At 39.2% G+C, this 13,837-nt stretch overlaps 1 protein-coding gene across 2 annotated transcripts in view; it reads left to right on the top strand.

Moving 5' to 3' along the window:
• The window catches only part of pcbp4 (poly(rC) binding protein 4), a 246,319-nt gene that overhangs the window by 50,257 nt on the left and 182,225 nt on the right, over positions 1-13,837 (top strand). The gene's annotated exons all lie outside the window — the stretch shown is intronic.

Genomic DNA, 13,837 nt, shown 5'->3' with positions numbered 1-13,837 from the left:
GACTTGAAAAAAATAACCACTGAAAATGATATGCAGACATTTTTGATCCCATGTCACTCAGAAAGCATGAGGCAGCACTTTAACAGTGTGTTAATGTTTAAACTTGTCACAGAAGGTTTCAGGATATCGCCGCTGTCAGCTTTGCTGAGTAATGTTTTCATAAACTTTGTGTGTAGGTGTCATCAGTTGTTGCTTGTCTCAAATACAAATCAGCTGATATTTTGTCTCTGTCTGGATAAATCCCACCATGTTAACTTGCCTGGAAGTGTTTGGCGTCAACTTGAGTGAACCCCACTTCAACTCAGTTCACAACGCCTGCAGTGATTATGCAGTCAATTCGTTCCATTCATCCATCTCTTCCCTTGTGACTTTAGTGTTGCTGAAACTCTTAGCCCTGAGAAAACTGTGGACATGAAGGAAACAGAGAAGTACTTCTTCACTGGTCCCTAATCTGTCTTTATTCTCTGCCCAGTACCAGCTTCCTCTTTTGCCAGCCATGTGTTCACACCTTTGTCAGTTTACTTTGGGAACAGGCGGTGGAATCTAAACCTCTGTCACAATGTGTGTGTCTCTGCTTGTGTGTGTGTGTGTGTGTGTGTGTGTGTGCTCCTGTACTTCTATCTTTGTGAGGACCAATTTGAGACTTTTGTCCTTGAGAGTGGGGACACTTTTGGAAAGCAAGGCCGGTCCTTACTTCTTTACAGGCCTGTTAAGACTTGGTTTGAGGGTTAAGATTAGAAATAAGTTAAGGGTAGGGTTGGGTTTGTAGGTCTGGATTTTACACATCAACTTAACAAACCTGTCGCAACCCGCCAAGGGTCTTGTCTCAGTCACATACTCATACCTTCAACACCAAACACTAGAAAGTGGTTTGAATACTTTAAAGATGTAGTATGATAGAACTGTCCGGGCCCGCGTAAGCAAAGCCAAGGCCACCACAATGGAAATGTGGATTGTTTGCAAAAAAAAACCCAAAACACAAACAAACCTGTCATAAAGTCAAAACTCAAAAGTTTCAGTTGTTTTATTTCCAGATTTCACCAGTAAACGTCCACAGTTCACAGAACTGTAGTTACATACAGTGTGTAGATTGACTCTCCTTTTACAGGCCAATAACAGTTTATATTTCATGTACAACCCGAAGTCAGTTTCTTCCCGACCCCAAACTGAAAGCAATGACTTCAGTCTCCAGCTTCACTCATGGCCAAAAAAATGGTTCTCATTCATTTTGAATGTCACCTTAACTAAGTGAGGCTCCAGCAGAGGCAAAGGAGAGTGAAGGAATAAGGTGTATGAATGTGATAGTGCATTGTAGTTTGGGGGTGGAGGTGTCTCAGGGTATGCTGTGGATTATGCAGATTTTTTTTTTTTCCATTCTTTTTTTTTGTCTGCAGAGACGAGGTCCAACACATAGTTTTCCAGAGAGACTGCACTGTGTAATTTACCAACTGAAAGAAGTGGATTTAGTGTTCAGTTTCATTTTAACATTATGGTTTGGGGTTTGTGAATGAATACCATCAATGATGGCCAAAACAAGTACTTCCCTAAAAGAGTGAGGACATTTTGGCCTTTACTCACTTTCTGCAACACCTGCATGGGGCTGTTTGAGGGTTAAGACTTGGTTTTAGGATTAGGGTTGGGCATTCAGTTGTGATGGGTAGGGTTCAGGAAAGGGGCTAGGGAAGGCATTATCAATTATCAATGTCAATGTCCTCACAGAGATAGAAGTACAAGTGTGTGTGTGTGTGTGTAGGGGGGTGGGGGGGTTGGTTTATGTTACTTTAACCTGGCATCTGAGTTCAGCGGCTCATGGGTCTGTCATTAGTCTGGGACCAGCCACAAACACACACATACACACACACACACACACACACACACACACACACACACACACACACACACACACACACACATACTTGTACTTCTATCTTTGTGAGGACACCCATTGACATAATGCATTCCCTAGCCCCTTACCCTAACCTTAACCATCACAACTGAGTGCCTAATCCTAACCCTGACCCTAACCTTAACCTAAACCTAATTCTAACCATAACTCTAAAACCAGGTCTTAACCCTCAAAATGTGATTTGAAGGTGTCTCAAAAAGTGAGGACCGGCCACAATGTCCTCACTTTCCCAAAATTACTTTGTATACTATGTAGCAAGTACAAGTAGACACACACACACACGGAAGCCATTTATGTCAGCCATAATTACAGTGAGAAAAAAAAGAGCACACATTTTGTTTGTCTTCCTGTATTTTCTGTCTTCCCTTTTCTTCCTCTTTCATTCTATCCTCTCTCTGCCATTACTTTTCGGTAAGCCTGTTGTCTTTCCACTCTCTCTCTCCATCTTCCTTTTAAATCAGCTTTGCTGTCTTGTTCTCTCTCTCTTATCTACTACTCTTTATTTTCATTTATTTTTTTATTCCTCTTTTCTTCTCTGCTCAGTTACCAATTAGTGTGTGAAATACAAAACCTTCAAACAGCCCAGCTTGTCTTCATATAAAGAAAAAAGTGGAAGCAGAAATCAGATGGATTTGGGTCATCTGGCACAGAGCTCACTCAGCCACAGAAAGTGTTGGATTTTTCATCCTGGCTTTATTTTTAATGCCTAAACTGAAATTTGACATCGCCCATCAAAAATGTCTTTTATACAGTCTGGGTCTTTCACAGATATATTTTAAGATATCCAGATAAACTGATTTGAATGGGATTGAATGGATGCATATTATATTATACTAGGAGTTATTAGAGTTGGACAGACAAAACAATAAATATAAGATCTGCTCTGCCCCACTTAAACTTCTTTACACTTAAAGCTAAAGGGCGTATTGGGGGCATCCGGGATGGGATTAGCTTTTCAAAGGGCAGTACTGTGTGTGACTTCTAGCTTAGCATTTCATAAGCCATGCATTGTAAATGAGACTTTTTTTTTTTCTTAAAGCTGTTTCCCAGTCACTGTGTTAAATATGTTCCTGGCATTTTATTCATCTGGTTCCTTCGTTCCGCTGGTTTAATTTTTGAGACATCACCTGGAATGTCAGTGAGGAGGTGTTGGGGGTCACGGAGTCAAGTGAAGGAGCAACGGTACAATATGAGCTCATTTCCTGCTGACATTGCCACTGCATAACCTTCATGACCTGCCGAGACTGTGCGATGCATACGTGAGAGTGTGTGTATGTGTGTGTCTTTCTCATACTGTCTTCCGTGCTCTCAGGTCCTGTGTGTGTGTGTGTGTGTGTGTCTTTGTATCAGTTTATAAATCAATGAATACATGGAGATTTAATTCACCTTTATATTTGAATTGCATGTATCTAAATACATATTATATAGCTTCTTTATAATATTTTTATCTTGAGGATATTCATTTTGAAAAAATGTTTTTAGCCATGCTAGCAGCACGGCATGAAGAATGGCGATTTTGGTTTGTCCGTCTGCCACTTTGGTCCAGACTGAAATATATTTACTGGATGGATTGTCATGAAATTTGTGGTTCCCAGAAGACAAATCCGTCTAACTTTGATGACCCCTGACATTTGTGGTTCAGGGTGCAATATTGGGACAACTACTGGATGGATTGCCCTTAAATTAACTTCAGATATCCACAACAAGTCCTCCAACCTGAACTACCATATATGTAATTTTTTTCAAACCCTCTGATAGGAGTGTCTCCTGAAATATCACCCGTATGGCTGTTATGACTGCTGGTCATTTCCTGTTTCAAACAGTTGTTTCTTTTATCGATGACCATTTCACAACCTTAACCACATTTATTTTTATGACAGTAACCATGACAATGACGGTTCTTATCTTATGGAAGTACCTTTAGTACTCAATCTTTTCCAAAGCCCAACTGAACTGTGTTTATTATTGTTACGATAAACAATGAAGGTCCTGTACTCCTACTGCTGGTACGTTCCCAGGACATGTATCTTAGGTTAGGGACAAATGACCTTTTTGGTCTTTTGTGGTTGGAGTCAGACTTTTCTGTAGCACCACCAACAAGTCAGTTTTCACTTGCTCAGTGAAATATGAAATGGAATGGCACAAAAGTCAGTACTAGGCTTGGGCTGATGTTCAATAATATCTTACATTGCGATGTTTGGGCTGGATATCACTCAAGCCTGTTTAGTAAAGACAATTTTTATTCTCAGACAATGTATTCCAATTACTTTAATGATCCTCTGACTTCATTTTGTACCAACGTAAGGTTGACATTTTTGTCTTTCGTTGAAATAACCGTCCATCCATCAATCGTTGTGTCTTTTTATTGCTCCATTGCTCTCTCTTTCTCTTTGTGTTTCATACGGTCTGACTCTGCTGTTAATGGAAATTGCAGAGGACAGGTTAAAAAAAAAAAAGAGGATGACTGTGTGTTAAGTCAAAGAGAACTGAACAGAAAGGAGCTGATGTGCAAGCAATTTGCCCGACAAGTAATCTCGCACACCCCTATCTCTCTCCACACCTCGTTTCACTTGGGTTTCAAACACCGAAAAGACACAGTGCAAGAGTAGAAGTCTGCTAAAACATGCTGTTGGAGCAAACTGTATGTGCTTCAGTGTTTGTCTCTGTGAACAGAGCAAGACTTAAACTGCAAGGTCTGGGGTGGGGGGCCTTCATTCCCACTGAGACCAACCAGAACAGCTTCATTAGACTGACTTCAGTGTAGGTGCTGTTGAGCATGCTGCTACATCTTCAGTTTATCAAGTGGAAACAGTCAGTCACCAAAGGAAGTGATGCTAAGAAAAATGTGTTAACATTTTATCTCCTGTCCTGCCAGAGGTTGTGTTGGTTCTCCAAATCTCAAGTATGAGTCATCTCCTTTGAATGTTTTATTCTTGCCGGAAGGAATGTGCTGCTGTGGGAGAGATTGTTATTAGCTCCTTGTTGAACTCCCTTGTCTGCGCTGCCTGTGGTTGAACTTTACTGGCCATCACTTGGCCTGTACAGCTTGGCCTCCACAGACTACACAAAATTAGCCTGATAATGGCCTGATTCAACAGGTATGAGGCACCAATAACTGTCCAGTACATCTTGTCAGGATAAAGTGACATTAAGGGAGGGCAACTTTTCCAATATAATGACTAGCAAAGACCCCAAAACACTGTACAGTGGTTTATAAAACCATGTGGAAGCAATTCTGTAAAGTTGTAAAGTCCTCATCATCCATTTTAACCTCTGTTGCTATAATCACCATACACACAGTTCATGTTACAAAGTAATCTGCCAGTAATGTGAACTTGCCCATATTTTCCCATTAACATAGTGCTTTGCTGGAAAATGTTGCATTGCGTTACAGCATAAGCTGAACAGGTTCCACTGTTTTTGTATTTTGTTTTCCCAGAAATCTTTGCAACTGCAACATGCTCTACTAATGGAGTGGTCTCACAGAATTGAATGAGGGGGCTGCATCATGCTGTGCTGGTATTTTTCTCACCACGGTTTCAGGCGATAAAGAGTATAGCATTGCAGTTGGGGATTTCTGCCTCTCTGCTTGCCAAAGTTGGATTGTAAAATCGTTCTCTCCATTTTCACTTCCACTGTAATGCAAGTTGCTTGAGAGAGCCTTTTATCCTGTAGTGGACTATTTCACATTCTCATTTCCTGAGCGTTAGATTGTTTTGACGTGTGAGGCATATTGATTGTTGGAGCTTTCTGTGATGACTGAGTTTTATCTACTGTTGAGGATTTTGCAGGTAGCATTGCTAAGGCACCACTTTTTGTTTTTTTACTTTCACATTGAGTGACTCGTTCCGTCAGAAAAGACTTTTTGTTCGTCACCATAGTTTAGTTAATTTTTTTTTTTACCTTGAAGGACCTAGCACTGGTTAAATAAAACCACAAAGGATCAAAATCTCAAATGATAAATAATATCCTTCAGACCCAAAAACATGACTAAAAACCCTGCTCCCAATAAAAACAAGCACAAAATACCAAGAGAAATGAATTAACTATTTTAAAATGTCTTGTGATTAATGGGTGCGCAGCCAGTCGGGTTAATGGATCCAGTTATCAGTGGTTGTGTCAGGATCTCAGCTGGATAATAATGACTGCTCTGGTTTTGTGGAGCATCTAATGCAATAAAGAGTCCATTACTTCCTGCCTGTTAGTGCCCAGAAGCCTCTGCTCCCTACCTCTGTGTTGCTGCTCCATCACACCAGCTGCCTCCTTTGTATGTTGGTGTGTCACTGTTTTCTTACTTTAGTCGTGTGAGTGTTAATGTTACCTAAACACAACATGTAGGCCTGTGTAAACCTTTTACTGAGATACCAAATATAGTGTGAAAGAGGTAGCTAATTCAGTATATTTACGTATGAGGCACAATTATTGGCCAATTGTTGTTGTATTGAAACACAATTTGCTGTTTGGGTGCATTCAGCCTTCATTAACCTGCACCATCTTCCTCTTGTGTATCTTGACGATTTCCTTTTTTTCCTCATAATGTCTTTTTGTTGGAGGGAGTCACTGCAATAACAATATAATCATAGCCGTCAGTCCAGTGTGTTTCTGCCATTCTTTGATGTCATCCTGTATTTATGTGTTATGCTGCATTTATGATACGTTGGAAAAACATAAATTACAAACTGACTTTTTTCCTCTCCAGGCATGTTTTAAACAATGAAAAAATACTCCTCTATGATAGATATTTAACATGGTATTCCCAAATAAAAAGTGGGGGAAAAAAATGCAAACTCAAAAACTGGGGCTGGAAGCAAATCAGTTATTTAAAAAATCTGGATCAGGCTTTATGCCCTGCCCCCCACCATTGCTCATACTAGGCTGACAGGTGAAACAGCAGCATGTATCAATATGAACCCAGCCACACGTTTGTATCTCAGTCAGACCCAGACTCAGGAGTTTTTGAAGAGTTTATTGCGCACTAAAATCAGCGACTGCAAGACATATCAGAACGGTTAGCATAGTTGATTGGTTATGTTTGTGGTTATGTTTTTGTTTGTAACTGGCAGGGGCCAACACAGTGTTGGTGGTTGTTCTAATACAATCTCTGCCTTGGGATTGGTTCCTTAGTCTTGTTACATATGGTTTCACTCATGATATGCCTTGTATTATATAAAAAATATCATACGGACATGTTAACAACTTAAAAACTTGATTTTCATCAGAGGAGGTCTCTAACTAGTAATTTCCTGTTTCATGTGATATACTTACAATTTTAATATATTAGTGAAGTTGTCAGCATTACAGTTTTTGTAATAATTGATATGAGCCCACTAGTCTACTCAAGCTTCAGTGATATTTACATAATTAGTTACTGATGTGGTGATGGTATCGCGGGCATCCAAACTGTTTTCTGAGTTGAATGTGAATTTAAGTGTTTTGGAACTCTAACATTCCCACAAGTTTACTGTCATCTTGAACACAGCATTAATATATCTTGTTCATTGCATACTGGCATCTGAGGATGCTGTTGGTTAATAAATTGGTCTTTTTTTTTTTCTATGATAAATGTCTACCCCTGATTAGTAGAGGTTTTCAAACTGTGAACAGCAGAGTTGAACAAGCTGGTAGGAGTAAAGGTACCGCACGAGCTGAAAGGAACAGGTGCATAAAGGTGTTCTGAAAACAACAGGAAGTTAGTTATTGTAGTTTGACCCACTCATTTGGCCCCACTCACCAAGACATTCAGCAGCTGCAGCTGCAGACGTAGCAGTGCCTGTGACACAAAGCTCATGGAGGCAATAAATTAAGCACCCGAAAGCCTCAATTTGTCAGAAACCACGCTCCTCAGAGTCGTACTTCAGTCAAATCCGAACACAAAGATGTAACACACCTATCTTTAGATTCACCATGAGTCATGTTTCCCAAGAATATCATTGTTACTTATGTCGATTGCAAATAAATCTCCATAAATCTGCTAAGAAATAACTCGATGCTCCTTATTACTTCAGTGCTAGTTTTCTCTACATGCATGTGTTCACTGGAAACAGGAACTGCTAATTGCTTACTTGGCACACTTCTCCAAAGTGTCAAAGTTTGAAACCCCTGGGTTAGCAAGATGGTTTGCTTGTCGGGGACTGATATCAAATCATTTTTAAATAGCTATTAAATTCAACTGTGTTTTTTAAGTGCTTTCTCTAACCCTATATTGAATCCTATATTCATTTGCCATTCGAATATGTTTTTTAGGAAACATATTCGCTGGCTGGATTATGTTCAGTGGAAATGCATTTTTTGAATGAATGAAGCACTATGCTTATTTCATGGCTGTGGAGTCAGCAGGAGGTGGTGGGGTGGATGGGTCAACAAAAGCACTTTAGTTAATGTTAGGGAAAGATGGTGTTTTTTGTTAAAGGTCCCATATTGTATAAATTGAGATTTAAAGCAGGTCTAGGTTCAATATTGAAACTGTGAAAGTCTCAAAGTGCTCAGTCCACAGAGAAACGAACACAGCCTGTATTCAGAAACTGAGCCTTAAAATGAGCCGTCAGTACTCCTGTAACTTTGATATATCACAACAAAGCAGTCACAGTCCTCAGCCATGCCCCAAACCCAGCCCATCTGGATCTAACATCCAACCTTGCAGGATTTAGTTTCTCTTAGTGTAATCTGCTACAAATTTATTTGATCACTAAGAAAACAGTCAGCCAGAGGCTGGCCCTGTAATTGTAAACATACACATACATACATACACATAATGTGTTTCCCATATTAATGCCTGCTTGTTGAATACACTTCACTTTTTTACTTTCAGAGCCTCTCTTCTGATTGGCTCATTAACCTGTTGATACTAGAGCTCCAGAGAGAAGCCTGAGAGGAGGAGGTGTGGAGATGTAAAACTACATTGGGATGGTTTTTGGTTCTTAAAACCACTAATATATCTTCTTATGGATATCAAAATGTTCATTAAACACAGGATAAGTGTAAATTGTAAATAAACTAATGTAAATGTCTGAAATCACTGTGAACATTTTTCTCTATTAAACTGATCAGGATCGTTTGCTTTTTTCAAACATGTTACAATACCCACATAATACAGAGTTTTGAAAACTGTTAACTATCGATGGCTGGTTTCAAATGTCCTCGTAAATTCTTGTTTTCTTATCCTTGGTTAGAGTTACAGGAATGACAGTTGCTTCTTTGTCAGCGTCTCTCTCTTTTGGTAACTCGCTAACATAAAGTGCGTGTGTATGAAAAAAAAACAGCAGCCTAATGGCCAGAGGACAGAAAGTGGTTGTTTGGGGCTTACAGGGGCCAGCTGAGGGCCCCTTGTTTTATTTATTGGCCCGATAAGGAAATAAATCTGGAAAGATCAACAGAAGATAGAGACAGACATGGTTGATGTGCCCCACCTCTGCTCCTCCTCCCTCTGACGTTACTTTCCGGCGGCCAGTGGCTTTGTAAGTGAAATGGAGAGATGACATTCATGCACACTCAGAGATTAGAGAAGTGGCTCTTAAGCTAAGGAGACAATTGAAAGCGACTTTTCCTGCAGCAGACAGAGAAAATATGGCTGAATGAGAGCTGGATATTCATACGGAGAGGGAGAGGCAGAATGGGGGAGGGCAGGGAGACAGATTAAGAGGAAGCATCACAACTAAACACTGAAGAGAAACTCGCAAAATGGTTCAACAAGCATTCACGTCAGACAGCCTCTGCTGTAGTAACTAAATTCATCTTCAGCCAAGATCCGTCCATATTGGCAAATTACCCCACAGGAGCAAGGTGAATTCACTCCTGTGCTGTAATGCATTAGACAGCTGACCTGTTTTATGAGCAGCCATGATAACCTTGCTCCCGTGCATTAGGCGATGTAGCCTGGAAAAAGAATGAAAAATACATGAAATGTATCGACATACATGCTGCAGTTATATGTTACACTCAAGTGCAACACACATGGCGTATGTTGTTTTTGTCGCACAGACAAAAGAAGTCCCTCAGGCACAATGCTTTCAAAGTGCCGAGCAGAAACTATTGTTGAAGCAGGCTCAAGTTTTTATGCTCTGAGTCATCAGAATCTGACAGAAGTGTTGATGCCTCGAAATGTGAACCTCTTGATCTTTTGAACATAATTTTTATTGGCATCATGAAAAAAAAATAGATAAATTCATATCAGATTTCCGGGAAACAGTCAGAGAAATCAAATCCTGCAAGGTTGGATGGTGGGACCAGTTGGGAATGGCTGAGAGCTGACTGCTTTGTTGTGACATCACAAAGTTACAAAAGTCCTCACGGCTCATTTTAAAGCTCAGTTTCTGGGTGTGTGCATTTCTCTGTGGACTGAGGCTTTGTTGCTTTCACAGTATTGATATAGAACCTACACCTACTTTATAATCAAAAAGACAATGAGAACTCACTTATACAATATGGGACCTTTAATTATTGTTTTAATATTGTTCAAAACAATTTCTCAAAACACGTTTTTGGTCATAACCGACAAAATCATGCGTTAATTATGACACAATTTAACACAAATGTCTAATAGGATAAAATAATGAAGTAATTTATATCCAAAAAGTCAAAGGTCAACTTCACAGTGACATCATAATGTTATGTAAAAACACTTCCGGCTATAATTCAGTGCTTCAACTGGGGGGAGGGGAGATTGCGACCATATTTCCTGCACTTTGGCTGGTTGGTGGAAGCATAAAACCACAAGTCAACAATTCTAGTAGTTTTTTTTCTTTTGATTGATTTTTATCTATTTTATTTGTCTTGAGTGCATCAGTTACTGCATCAAGTACTTTAATGTTTACCTGTGTACTGTCTTATTGCTTATATTATTTTTTATCATCTGTTAAGCACTTTAAATAACTTAAGATGAAGCAGTTCAGTGGAGTTTTGATAAAATTGCAGCAGCTGATGCAGGACAATAGGACTGTGGTGTATTCTAATGTGTCGGCATAATGCTGCAATGATGTGTGTGTATCGGTGTCTGTTGCCCTTTGTATTTGGGGTTCAATAACTTTTTCTGAATCCAGTATTAGAGCTGCTCATTAAAACTGAGTCCTTTCACATGCCATGTAAAATCTACAAGCGTCTGGGTTTAAACAAGTTTACATAATAAAGTTAGACATTTTGAAGCTCTTTGTGGTGTTTGAGAATGAGGCAGTCTGGCACATCAAAGTGGCAAACAGACACTTGCAAATCTGAAAGCAGCACAAAAACCACCACTCAAATCAAATCAAATCAACCAATCAAAAAACTGTGACATTATAATAACTTGAATGTGCTACGATTCATTTAAAAAGAAATTTACACAGTGGCTTTAAAGAGTGGAAATACATGGAGGATTTTTACTAATACAAACAAAGAGAGAATAGATAAATATGAATTACAGAGACTTGTTGGACTCTGAAGTTAAAATGATACAGAAAAGAGGATTATTATTGGCTGATTTCAAAACACTTAAAACTTCAAAAAGAATAGTTATGTTGAATTTTGGGAACCTCTTCTTAAATATAGAAGACAGTTTAGTTTGAATTTACTGTAGAAATGATACATTGATAGCATGGAGAGGCTCACACTTTCAGCATTTCACAAATATGAAAATATTTATTGGATGATAATAAAACCATGATGTTTTTGCTCTTGTGACCTTCACACACACTCTCTTCCTGGCCTCCAAGCAGAAGCATCATGATTTATAAATGGCAGCAGAATAAATATTTCCCTGTCATGATATTAGAGAACGCTGCAGCGTCTTCAGCTCTTTCAGCCAAGGCCGGGGCAGTTAGAGGAGATTACATGGTGACCTGGCATGTAACCCCATAAACTCTCCCACACACGGACACACACATATCACATACACACACGCTCTAATGCCACACATGTATACTGGCTGCTTGTCATATATTACTCATGATATCCTTCCATGCACACTCATAACTCACACTGCATTTCATAAACCATTGCGTGTTCCCACTTTAACCGTCCACACACACACACACACACACACACTTGTGCTTCTATCTTTATGAGGACACTCGTTGACATAATGCATTCTCTAGCTAGCCTTGTACCCTAACACAAACTGGTCCACACAAAGATAGAAGTGCATTTACACACACACACACACACACACACACACACACACACACACACACACACACACACACAGGACAGTGTGTTGATGTAATCTAGGTGACTCTGAGCTCCAACCCTGGCCAGTAGTAGTCAAGGCTAATTTAAGTCATGCACAGGCCTATAAAAACTAGATCCGTAGTCGTCCGCTGCATTCATATCTGGACTCTCTTGCTGGCCTTGTGACAACGCCCTTTTCCTGTTTGCTGAATAGGAGTGTCTGGCCACTGACACGATAGCAGTTAAGTGTGTCCATCTCAGTGTCCATCCAACAATTCGTCGAAATTACATGACCAAATACATTGTTGGTTTATGCCCTGTGGAGTAAGCAGCGACAGAGTCATTATAAAAACTGTTTTCTGATTTTACAAGACAGTAATCCTGTAAAAAACTAGCCCATAGGTTATTTATACAGCAGATTATTCATGGTCATAGTTAAAAGAAACCAGCGTTGGCTGTCTATGGAAACAAGACATGAACTGTTTGTCTTGCATGTTTTGCTGCACAGTAACCTGACACCACAGAATTACTATTATTGTGTTATTATCTAATTGAAACAGGGTTCGGAGATTATCTTGAAGTAAAAAAAAAAAAAGTTCATTATATAAATGATCTCAGTGTATGAACTTGGAACCTTGTTAATGCAGTTTCCCACTGTGTAAGTGTGAAATGACACACACATTTTCCTATTTGTTGTGTTTAACTGAAGGAGAACTTCATATGTTCTGCAAACAATTGTGATTGACAGCGTTGATAAGAATAAGTTATATCAGGTTTTTTTATTCTTTTAAAACTTGGAGGGGACTGAGTGTGTGTGCCTCATCCAACAAGATTTGAAAATTGCTCTCTAGGTCTGGAAAACACAAGTAAACATAATCTACTGCCAATGCAGAGAACTTTGCTTCTGTAATTTGCATACATCATTACATAGTTTTCTTGCCCTCCCCCAGCTGATGTGCAGCCCCCTACAGCACCCGGTCATCCCCACAGCATTTGCCTACAGTCCCTTTGCCACTTATATGAGCATGAGTGTCTGAGGAGGCTGCAGTGGGCTAGACCAACAGGGAAAACCGTGTACACAACCAGGATAACTTACAATGACTAATTTAGAAGGAGAGAATTTAGACACACTAAATAAGGTCTGCAATCAAGATGGATGTCACTTTCCCTCTAATTGAGACCCTGCAGATTTGCTCCATTTTCCTAAATGAAATTCTGGTGTCAGGTATAATTACTGGTGAGAGATATTTTCAAAGCACAAGAATCATGAAGGAATATAGACTGAACAAAACAACAGAAAACCTCCTCACCATCCTCGTAAGTCAGGAAATAGAAGTTTAAGTCGAAGAGAAGAGGAATGAAGTGTGCACCAGCTACCACAATTTCTGGACTAAAAATCTGCACAACTCACCATATAGAAATGCAATATATGGCGTGGGCTCGTTTTTTACAGGAGGAGAGTCTCATATAATCAGAAAACTGATAAACTGATAAACTGAAAACTGTCACATTTGAAATGACTGTGTTGCTGCTTATTCTGCAGGGCGTGGACCAACAATGTATTTGGTCATTTAATTTAGACTATTTGTTGCCATATATGTCACCTATAATGGGATATATTATTATCAAATATATAAATCCTCTGGATATATAACATATAGTTTTATAACATATATGAAATACCCATTGTAAAATTTGTATAGGCACATATATTTATAATATCTGTATGATGAATTTAAATACTGTATAACATGTTGCAACCATATATGTTAACAAAATATGTTTAATTTAAAT

Source organism: Trachinotus anak, unplaced genomic scaffold, assembly GCF_046630095.1.
Source record: "Trachinotus anak isolate AG129_WGS33_773 ecotype Australia unplaced genomic scaffold, CSIRO_AGI_Tana_v1 ptg000013l, whole genome shotgun sequence".
NCBI lineage: Eukaryota > Metazoa > Chordata > Actinopteri > Carangiformes > Carangidae > Trachinotus > Trachinotus anak.
This window is presented reverse-complemented; position numbering and strand designations above follow the sequence as displayed.